The sequence below is a fragment of the Microtus oregoni genome, unplaced genomic scaffold, assembly GCF_018167655.1.
Source record: "Microtus oregoni isolate MIOR12 unplaced genomic scaffold, Mior012 000014F_ref0000157, whole genome shotgun sequence".
Classification (NCBI taxonomy): Eukaryota; Metazoa; Chordata; class Mammalia; order Rodentia; family Cricetidae; genus Microtus; species Microtus oregoni.
In genome coordinates this window covers 48161247-48173351 of record NW_024543073.1, presented here as the reverse complement: position 1 = coordinate 48173351, position 12105 = coordinate 48161247, and the positions used below count along the sequence as shown (strand labels likewise).

The window sequence follows — 12105 nt, the reverse complement described above, 5'->3', positions numbered from 1 at the left end:
ATATGTGTGGACCCTCAAGCTTAATGGGCAAAAATTAGCATGTTATTACTTTGGTTCTTAAAAGAAAAAGACCCAAAGAGAGTGGAGGAAAGACCATCTTGTAGAAGAATGCACTTGTGTTTCCTCGTTAGAGAAAGGATGCCCATGTGAGAGGCTGTGTTCTATGTTCCTCAGAGAGCTTCAGCGACTTCCCCTCCAGTTCAGGGCTATACACAAAAAAGCGCTCAAGTGTGTCAGTTATCATTCAGATTCAGCTTCATAAGCCCTCCTGGAAACCAAGGGCAAGCAAACAGACCACCGAGTCATTGTCAGATTAATAGGTTATTGACGGGCGTGCTATCTTTCAAATCCTCAAACTCAGTGGGCAGCCACACTCTGTGGAATTTAGGTCACTAAGAAAAAAATCAGAGCTCCGCTATTTCCATAGCTATTATTTCTAATTATCCACTTTCCTTCAGAACACCCAATAGGAAATCCTTCAAATTATATAATGATAAATTGTTTTAGAATATATATTTTATGTTTGGTAGGAGTATAGATCCATTTGTGATGAGATTCTTCTAGAGTCTTAAAGTCACAAAACTGGTCCCAAGTCTTCGGCAGTTAGTGATGGAGCAGGGGACATGGGTGTTTGAATGTGACTAGAGGAGGCCAGAGAGATGGCTCAGCAGTTAAAGGTACATGCTACCCGTTCTACCAACCCGGGTTCAAATCCTGGTCCCACATGGAGGACGGAGAGAACTGACTCCTGTAAGTTGTTTCTGACATCCATATCCATGTCATGACACACACGCATCCACACATGCACACAGACAGACCTGCAATTACAACAAATAAATAAATAGATAAATAAATCAATCAAATATTTTTTAAGTAAAATGAATGAGGGATGGTGATGGAATGCGTGACAGAATCACAGCTTCAGCAGTTGTGTTGAAATGGAAGGATACTAATCAAACCGAGGGAACACCTACCATAAAAGATGATGTTACAGCTGTGCATTGTGGGGGCCCACGCCATGACCCCAGCAGGTCGCATCCTGTCCATGCTGTCTCTCCTCCCAAATACTTTGCTCTCTCTGGGAAAGGTTAAGTGGTCTTGATCACCTCTCCACTCATTTCCCTAATCTGCAAAAAGCATAATCATCTAATGGCAAAGAAAGACATCTAATCTCAGATGACTGTAGATCATGGAAAAGCTTATGTTATAAAATTATAAATTTGTTTTTAAAGGCCTGGGTTTGGACCAATTATTCTCATTAAAGCCGCCAAGCAAAGCCACAGAGATATATGAGAAGAAAGACTGTACGGGAGAATCTATTTGTCTTATCTGGGTCGTGCTCAAGTGTGAGGAGAACCCTGGACCCCAGTGTCCCTGGAACTGTCAGTGCTGAGATCTCTGTTTGCTTCAGAGGCATTGAAGGCAGAGAACAGATGCTTGAGATGTTAATAGCCTTGTTGGCTTATAAAGGATTTGGTTCAATGAAACGGGTGGCTGATGCCCAGCTGCAAATGGGACATTTGTGTCACCACTCCAAGGCTCAGAGGACATCTTGGAAGAAAAGGCAGAAAGACTATAAGGGCCAGAGGAAGCAAGGTAGAATTGTGGAGCCCTGAGGTCTGGGCATGACCAGACTGTGGTCTTCTTGAACTCATCACGACAATAATTACCTGCACAAGCTCCCCGCAAGACTGAGCTCGTCACCAAACTGTCATGGATGATTGAAGGCCTCCTGATCTGACCTTTCCTTTAGTAGGAATTTGAGGGTAATGGTTGATGAGGTAACAAGAGAGACCTTTTCTGCAGTCAAACACGGCTAGTAAGGTGCCATGCTCATATATACAAACACTCACAGATGATGTTTTAAAGAAGCCTAATGAAATTTACCAAGTCACAAAATAAAAGGCCTTGAGAATAGAAGGGAGGCGAGTGGACAAGAGAAAGGTGGCTGAGTAGTGCAAGGGAGGACACGCTGTGGCAAGGTAAGGGGCAGGGGGCTATGACTGAAGTGTATCATGTACATTTATGAAAATACCAAAATAAAATCTGATTACATAAATTAACATATGCTGATAAAACATTAGAAAAGTCATTCTTATAACTGAAGCAGATAGGAGGTGCTATGCAGAAGTCTCTCATGGCAGGCTTGATGTGTATGAAATCAAACTCTTAAAGTGAACATTCCCCTGACCACTTGCCTGTGACGGTAGCCTCACCATCTGACATCGGCCATACTAGATTTCGTGACTGCTAAGCAAAAGCCAGGAGAAAAAGCCATTCTATCCACAGAGCCTTAGAAAGCCATGCTGACTGACTCCAGGGGAAAGAGCCTGTCACACACATTGAACTAGGCACTGGGTATTTTGTGTCCTGCACATTTTGCTGATGTTCATCCAGTGTACAAAGTCATCTGGCTAGAGATTAATTACGATTTATATTGGGTTTCTCATATATGATGCAGAGAACAAATTACTAAGATTGAGTCTCATTTTTCTAGTTTATTAGCTGTGTGACCTTAGCAAATCTGAACTTCTCTGGGCCCCATTTTATCATAAAAATGGATATAAGAATAATAACAGACCTCTCACTCCCAAGCATGAGATAAAATATGTGTTTCTCTGAAATTACTAGCCTTGCCAATTTTTTATTCTGAATGAGGTCATATTTATTTTGAAGCTAAGATTATAATGACTTAGAGATATTCCCTGCCTAAATGAAAAACGATCCTCTCTCAAAGATTGTGTCAATTACTTTTCAAGAGTCTAGACCAGAGACGTATTGGCTGATGTCATTCTGGCGTTCACTGCCACCACACACTGTCCTGCTGACCCGTCCCTGCTGGGACACGAAGCCCCAACCCCGCATCTGCAGAAGGAGACTGTGAAAAGGTTTTGTCAGGTGCGGAGTTCACAGATGTGTGTGAAGCTGCTGCCAGGAGATGGAGCCGAGCTGGCTCAGTCCTAGACAGGGAAAGGACCTTTCCCTGCGCCAGACTGGACTCATAGAGACGGCGGACCTGTGGCAGCCTCTCACGGGCCACCCAGATTGGACTCAGAGACAGCGGACCTGTGGCAGCCTCTCACGGGCCACCCAGATTGGACTCAGAGACAGCGGACCTGTGGTAGCTTCTCACGGGCCACCCAGATTGGACTCAGAGACAGCGGACCTGTGGCAGCCTCTCACGGGCCACCCCAGGCTCTGTAGTCTCTTGAAAGGACACTTTGAGTCATTCTTCCCTTCCCACAGGGATCAAGCCAGTTCAAAGAGCTTGTGGAGATGTGGCACACTGTGATTCCTTCCAGCCATTGTCATCGGTCTCCCATCCTTTGTGTCAAACAACGTGTCTGAAGGGTTTGCAGACTTCCAACACTGTGCAGAGAACAGTAAAAGCATGGCTGGAGACAGACCCCGCTGAGGACGCGAGGTAGGCGGGAACAGCTCCCGAGGCCCATTTGTCTACATTGATTGAAAGGCCTGTTTATGTGTGGATTACTCATTTATTAATGCTTTCATTCAGGCAGCTTTTTAAATGAGACTTGTAGAGTGGAATCAAGAAATAAATAACATTGTTTCCCTCAAAGAAGTTCCCACGTCAACGTTATCGGGTGTCCCGTTCTGAACTGCAGAAGATCCCATCTCCCATTTGCTTCCTTTCTGCCTTGTATTATTTCATAGTAAATAGTTCTATGTGATCAATCTTAGCACTTGGATGTCTTAGGTTAAAACTTCTTGTTTCCACCCTTATTCTGTCATTGCAGCTCCTTTCCCAGCGGCTGCCAGGTCGGGGCCCTTGCTTTCCTGCCCGTTGGCTGCCTTCATTTCGCCGCCGCCTCGCCGCCCCCCCCCCCTCCCCCGCTCCCCGCCTCCGCCTCTTGCAGCAGAGACAAGAGTAATGCTCCACCCTCCACCTTCTGTATCTGGATCTCTGCCTCTTCCTAACGCTTTCCCTCTCTCCCTCCCTCTCTCCCCACTATATGTTTGGTTGAATACATGTAACCATACAGGTACACATCTGTGTGTGTGTGTGTGTGTGTGTATGCGTGAAGGCCAAAGGTCAAATTCAGAAGCCATTCCTCAGACTGTGCCCACCTCATGCTTTTAGACAGAGTCTCTGACTGAGAGATGGCCGACTTGCTAGACTGGCTGCACTGTGATCCCTGAGGACCTCCGTGCCTGCCTCCCTGTGTTAGGATCCTCAGTGCTCCATCATGCCAGATGTTTTCTTCATGGTTTCCTGGGATCAAAGTTAGGTCCTCATGTGTTTCAGTATTCCAGTAAATTGAAGTACGTTTTACTCAGTGAAGAGGCAACATGAGATTGCTGGAGTGTAGATGAAGAACTGTTCTGAAAAGAGGGATTGGGAGAGTGAGGCATGAGGATGCGCACTCATCAGCCAGCACTGTACTTGAAGGGTCTCAGTAAAGAATGTTAACAAAGGCTAGGAACCCAGAAGGGCTCAGTTGTGAGGCTACAGGTGTGAGATGTGGGGAGCAGACAGGGGCACCGTGAGAAGTGAGAGCAGAGGCCACATCAGGCCTTGAACCCTGCTCTCAAAAGGAGAGGGTTTTGATGGCAATCGTATGAGACACGGCAAATCAGTTTGCAGGCATTTGTACTGAGTAGGACAACTCTTTCACCATGAATTTGCTCATTTTATAGAAAAACATTGGTTAATACACAAAACTCACCGTTTTTGTTGTTTGCTTCAGGTATACAGCTGCAGTACTGATCTGGGTCAGAACACAGTGTCTCCTCGGGTGACGGCAGTGGTGTTGGCCTCAATCAGAGCACGGTGACTCCTCGGGTGACAGCAGCGGTGTTGGTCAGAACATGGTGACTCCTCAGGTGACAGCACTGGTGTTGGTCAGACTGGCACAATGTTTCCTCGGGTGACAGCAGCGGTGTTGGTCAGTCACAGCACAGTATCTCCTCGGGTGACGGCAGCGGTGTTGGTCAGTCACAGCACAGTATCTCCTCGGGTGACGGCAGCGGTGTTGGTCAGTCACAGCACAGTATCTCCTCGGGTGACAGCAGCGGTGTTGGCCTCAATCAGAGCACGGTGACTCCTCGGGTGACGGCAGCGGTGTTGGTCAGTCACAGCACAGTATCTCCTCGGGTGACAGCAGCGGTGTTGGCCTCAATCAGAGCACGGTGACTCCTCGGATGACAGCAGCAGTATTGATCTCAGTCAGAGCACAGTGACTCCTCAGGTGACAGCACTGGTGTTGGTCAGTCAGAGCACGGTGATTTTTTTAAAATTATGCTGAAAAATTGAAACTCACTTAGAAATGAAATTTTGCTTTTAGATCAGTCCTAATCTTATTAAAGACATTTAATAAATAGCTAACAATCTTCTAAAAAGTAGAGGTAGAGCACCTGATCTTGACTTGCCCTGTAGTCAGACTGATGAATATCTTAAACATCACCATAGGACCTTCATCCAGCAACAGATGGAAACAGAGGCAGAGACCCACATCAGAGCACTGGGCTGAGCTCCCAAAGTTCAGTTGAAGATTGGAAGGAATGAGAACATGAACAAAGAGGTCAAGACCATGATGGGTTCACCCACTGAAACAATTTACAGGAGCTAATAGGAGCTCACCAACTCCAGCCGAACTGGGAAGAAACAAGCATAGGACCAAACTAGTCCCTCTGAATGTGGTTGACAGTTGCATAGCTGGGGAAGATGGAGGGGCCACTGGCAGTGGCACCAGGATTTATCACTACTGCTTGATCTAGCTTTTTGGGTTCCTGTTCTCTTTGAATATATATCTTGCTCAGCCTAGATATAGTAGGGAAGGCCTTGGACCTTCCCCAAAGCAATGTGCCTTACTCTCTCTGAGGATTGGATGGGGGAAAGGGTATGTAGAGGGAATGGAAGGAGGGGAGGGAGTGGGAACTTGGATTGATATTTTTTACAAAAATCTAATAAATAAAAAATAGTTATTTTTAAAAGAAAAAAGAACAGTGAAACTGGGGATCCTAGCAAAATAGGAGCATAAAAAAATATTCAGTGGCATTTCCTTTGTATTTTAATAAATAAAGCTTGCCTGAAGATCAGAAAAGTAAAACAGTCACACTGGCCAGCTTCACAGGCCAGGCAGCAATGACACACACCTTTAATCCAAGTAGTCACACCAATTTGCCATAGAAGCCAGGTGGTGCAAGCCCTTAATCTCAGAACTAGAGAAGATTATAAAATGGGAGGAGGCAGCACTCAATCTCAGTCTCATTCCGAGATTCCTGGAGGTAGTATTACCATTTTCAGACTGAGGTCGAGGTAAGAGCCAATGGCTGGCTGCCTCACTTTTCTGGTCTTCAGATTGAACTCCCCCCCAAAAAAAGACCTTCTAAAAAATAAAATATCTCATCCCAATGACTTAACTGTTTTCTGTTATCAAATATTTAAGGGATAAATGATACAATCTTTAACAATCACTTCTGTAAAATAGAAACAAAGGACTGTGTCCTTATTGTATTAAAATAGCATTATTTTAACATAAAACTAGATCAAAACATTAAAAAGGTAAACCACAAGCTCATAACTATTATGAACATAGGTGTAAAAATCCTCCACAGAAAGGAAGCCAATCAGTTCACCTGTGAGCTCAGTGGAACCCTGGAAAACAGATTGCTCCAATACTGAGGGGAACTGGGAGGGGACCTAAGAGCCTGTGAGCTTCGTGGAACCCTGAAACACAGCTTGCTCCAATACTGCAGAGACCTAAGAGACAGCCATAGCTAGGATTGGCAAAAACACCAGACACTGCTGGCCTCATCTGAAGGAAGAGACAGGTAGGCACTAGTAAAAGACTTCCTCCAACATTCTAAAAAGCAACATGGTAACACCAGAACCCAGCAGACACACAAACAGAAGAGTGGATCATCCTAACCCAGAAGAAATAGAAGAAAATGACTTTAAACATAACTTTATAAAAATTATGGAGGTTTTAAAGATAAGTAAAAAAAAAAACTCCCTTAAAGAAATGGAAGAAAAGACAAACAAAAGTTGGAAGAAATTAATAAATACCTCAAAGAAACCCAAGGAAACCAAGCAAAAACAATCAAACAGATAAAGGAAACAGTACAAGATTTGAAGACTGAAATAGAGATAATAAGAAAACACAAACCAAGGGAATTCTGAATAGGAAAAATCTGGGTAAGTGAACAGGAACTACAGAGACAAGTCCAAACCTAAGAATAATAGAGGTAGAGGAAGGAGAATTCCAGCTCAAAGGCCAAGAAATTATATTCAACAAAATTATAGAAGAAAACTTTCCCAACCTAAAGAAGGATATCCCTGTGAATGTACAAGAAGCTTATAGAACATCAAATAGACTGGATCAAAAGAAATCCCCTCACCATATAATAATCAAAACACAAAACATACAGAATAAAGAAAGAATATTAAGAGCTACAAAGGAAAAAAGTCAAGTAACATATGAAGGTAAATCTATCAGAATTACACCTGATTTCTCATTGGAAACCATGAAAGCCAGAAGGTCTTGGATAGATGTGCTGCAGACACCATGAGACCATGGATGTAAGCCCAGACTATTATAACCAGCATAGCTTTCATTAATCATCGATGGAGAAAACAAGATATTCCATGATAAAAAACAGATTTAAAGAATACATATCCACAAACCCAGCCTTACGGAAGGTACTAGAAGGCAAACCCCAACCCAAGGAAGCTAACTACACCCACTAATGACCCCCCTCCAGTATAACCCAAAGAAGGAAAACATACAAACACTACTACCAAAAAATAACGTGAGTTAACAACCACTGGTTATTAATATGACTTAATATCAATGTACTCAATTCACCTATAAAAAGACACAGGTTAAGAGAATGGATATGAAAACAGGATCCAGTCTTCTGCTGTTTACAAGAAACACACCACAACCTCAAAGACAGATACTACCTCAGAGGAAAGTGTTGAGAAAAGGTTTTCCATCAAATGAACCTAAGAAACAAGCCAGTGTGGCTATCGTAATATCTAACAAAAATTGATTTCAAACTAAAATCGATCAGAAGAGACGGAGAAAGACACTTTGTAATCATGACAGGAACAATTCATCAAGATGAAGTCTCAATCCTGACTATCTATACCCCTAATGCAAGAGCACCCATATATGCAAAAGAAACATTACGAAAACTTAAATCACACATCAAACCAGACACACTAATAGTAGGAGATTTCAACACTCCTCTCTCACCAATGAACAGGTCAACCAGACACAAACTTAACAGAGAAATAAGAGAACTAACAGATGTAATGAACCAAATGGACCTAGCAGACATTGATAGAACATTCCACCCAAACAAAAAAGAATATACCTTCTTCTCAGCACCTCATGGAACCTTCTCTAAAATTGACTGCATACACAGTAATAAAGCAAACATCCACAGATAACAAAAATTTGTAGTAACCCCCTGTGTCTTATCAGATCGCCATGCAGTAAGTTAGAATTTAACAACAATACTACTCCCAGAAAGCCTACAAACTCATGGAAACTGAACAGTCAACTACTGAGCCATCCCTGGGTCAGGGAAGAAATAGAGAAAGATATTAAAATCTTCCTTGAATTCAACAAAAATGAAGGCACAACATATCCAAACCTATGGGACACTAAGAGAAAAAATCATAGCACTAAGTGCCCACATAAAGAAAATAAAGAAAGCTCACATTTGCAATTTAACAGCACACCTGAAAGCTCTAGAAAAAAAAAAAGAAGAAGCAGACTCATCCAGGAGGAGTAGAAGACAAGAAATAATCAAATGGAGGGCTGAATTCAACAAAATAGAAACAGAAAACAATACAAAGAATCAATGAAACAAAGAGCTGGTTCTTTGACAAAATCAACAAGATTGACAAACCCCTATCCAAACTAATCAAAACGCGGAGAGAGAACATCCAAATTAACAAAATCAGAAATGAAAAAGGGACAAAAGACATAACAACAGACACTGAGAAAACTCAGAGAATCATTAGGTTTTACTACAAAAACCCATACTCTACAAAATTGGAAAATGTAAAAGAAATAGACAATTTTTTAGATAAATACCCTACCCCCAAATTAAATCAAGACCAGGTGAGCAATTTAAAGAGACCTATAAACTACGAGAAAATAGAAGCTCTCATCCAAAACCTTCTAACTAAAAAAAGCCCAGAGCCAGATGGTTTTAGTGCAGAATTCTACCAGAACTTTCAAGAAGAGCTAATACCTATACTCCTCAAAGTGTTCCACATTATAGGAACAGAAGGGGCACTGACAAACTCTTTTTATGAGGCTACAGTTACCCTGATACCAAAACTGCACAAAGACTCAACTAAGAAAGAGAATTACAGACCAATCTCACTCATGAACATTGATGCAAAAATTTTCAATAAAATACTGGCAAACTGAATCCAAGAACACATCAAAAAAAATTATCCATCATGTTGAAGTAGGCTTCATCCCAGAGATGCAGGGCTGGTTCAACATACAAAAATCTATCAATGCAATACATAATTTAAATAAACTGAAAGAAAAAATATGATCATTTCATTAGATGCTAAAAAAGCATTTGACAAAATCCAACATCCCTTCATAATAAAGGTCTTGGAGAGATCAGGGATACAATGAACATATCCAAATATAATAAAAGCAATATACAGCAAGCTGACAGCCAACATCAAATTAAATGGAGAGACACTCAAAGTGATTCCACTAAAATCAGAAAGAAAACAGGCTGTCCACTCTCTCCATATCTCCTAAACATAGTTTTTTAAGTTTTAGCGATATCAATAAGACAACAAAAAAAGATCAAGGGGATTCCAATTGGAAAAGAAGAAGTCAAACTTTAATTATTTGCAGATAATATGATAGTGTACTTAAGTGACCCCAAGAACTCTACCACAAAACTCCTACAGCTGATAAATTCCTTCAGTGATGTGGCAGAATACAAGATTAACTTAAAAAAAAATCAGTAGCCCTCTTATACATAAATGATAAAGAAGCGAAGAGGGAAATCAGAGAAACTTCACCTTTCACAAAAGCCACAAAGAGCATAAAGTATCTTGGGGTAACACTAACCAAGGAAGTGAAAGACCTATTTGACAAGAACTTTAAGTTTTTGAAGAAAGAAATTGAAGAAGATACCAGAAAATGGAAGGATCTTCCATGTTCTTAGATAGGAAGGATCAACATAGTAAAAATGGCAATCTTACCAAAATCAATCTATAGATTCAATGCAGCCTCATCAAAATCCCAATACCATTCTTCACAGACCTTGAAAGAATAATGATCAACTTCATATGGAAAAAAAACAAACCCAGGATAGCCAAAACAATCCTATACAATAAAGGAACTTGTGGAGGCATTACCACCCTGACATTAAGCTCTATTACAGAGCTACAGTAATCAAAACAGCTTGGTATTGGCATAAAAATAGAGGCGTTGACCAATGGAATTAAATTGAAGACCTGGATATTAATCCACACACCTATGAACACCCCATTTTTTTGCATGAAGCTAAAATTATACAATGGAAAAAAGAAAACATCTTCAACAAATGGCTCTGGCATAACTGGATGTCAACGTGTAAAAGAATGAAAATAGGCCGGGCGGTGGTGGTGCACACCTTTAATCCCAGCACTCGGGAGGTAGAGACAGATGGATCTCTGTGAGTTCGAGGCCAGCCTGGTCTACAAGAGCTAGTTCCAGGACAGGAACCAAAAAGCTACGGAGAAACCCTATCTCGAAAAATCCCCCACCCCAAAAAAAGAATGAAAATAGATCTATATCTCTCACAATGTACAAAAGTCAAGTCCAAATGAATTAAAAACATCAATATAAATCTGACCACACTGAACCTGATAGAAGAGAAAGTGAGAAGTAGCCTTCAATGCATGGGCACAGAGGACCACTTCCTAAATATAACACCAGAGCAACAAAAAATAAGTGGGACCTCCTGAAACTGAGAAGCTTCTGTAAAGCAAAGGACACTGTCATTAAGACAAAAAGGCAGCCTACTGAATGGGAGAAGAGCTTCACCAACCCCACATCAGACAAAGGACTATCTCCAAATATATAAAGAACTCAAGAAATTAGGCTTTAAAATTCTAAATCACACAATTAAAAATGGTGTACTGAACTAAACAGAGAATTCTCAACAGAAGAATTTCAAGTGGCCAAAAGATACTTAAGAACATGTCCAACTTCCTTATCTATCTGGGAAATGCAAATCAAAACAACTCTGAGATACCATCTTATACCTGTCAGAATGGCTAAGATCAAAAACACCAATGATATCTTATGCTGGAGAAGATGTGGAGTAAGGGGAGCATTCATCCATTGCTGGTAGGAATGCAAACTTGTGCAACCACTTTGGAAATCAGTATGGCAGTTTCTCAGAAAATTGGGAATCAACCTACTTTAGGATCTAGCAATACCACTCTTGAGAATATACCCAAAAGATGCTCAGTCATACTACAAAAGCATGTGTTCAACTATGTTCATAGTAGCATTATTTTTAATAGCCAGAAACTGGAAACAACGTAGATGCATCTCAACTGAAGAACTGTTAAAGAAAGTGTGGCACATTTACACATTAGAGTACTACTCAGCTGTAAAAACAATGACATAATAAATTTTGCATGCAAATGGATGGAATTAGAAAACAATATCCTGAGTGAGGTAACCCAGACTCCCAAAAATGAAAGTGGATACTAGCCATAAACAAAGGACATTGAGCCTATACTACATGACCCTAGAGAAGCTAAGTAATAAGGTGAACCCAAAGAAAAACGTATGTAGACCCTTCCCCCATGGAATTGGAAACACACAAAATCGCCTAACAAAATTGGGAGCATGGTGGCAGGGAGTAGAAGGTAGGGGAGAAGGGAGGGTTGAAGAGATCTTGTGGGAATGGGATAGTCAAGATGGAGAAAGGACAAATATGAGAGTAAGGAAAGAGAAATGTTGATTGAGGGAGCCATTATGGGCTTAGCAAGAAACCTGGCTGTAAAAAATTCCCAGGAATCTACAAGGATGACCCCAGCTAAGACCCTAAGCAATAGAGGAGAGGGTGCCCTGAAATGGCCTTGCCTTGTAGTCA

The 12105-nt window shown here is 41.5% G+C and overlaps 1 protein-coding gene across 5 annotated transcripts in view; it reads right to left on the bottom strand.

Annotated features, from left to right (window-relative positions):
* Inpp4b (inositol polyphosphate-4-phosphatase type II B) overlaps window positions 1–12105 on the bottom strand; it is a 766439-nt gene that overhangs the window by 501447 nt on the left and 252887 nt on the right. For all 5 annotated transcript variants that reach the window (XM_041663514.1, XM_041663517.1, XM_041663511.1 and 2 more), the window contains exon 3: window positions 4689–5263. The gene's annotated coding sequence lies outside the window, so the exon portion shown is untranslated. The remainder of the gene's footprint in view (window positions 1–4688; window positions 5264–12105) is intronic.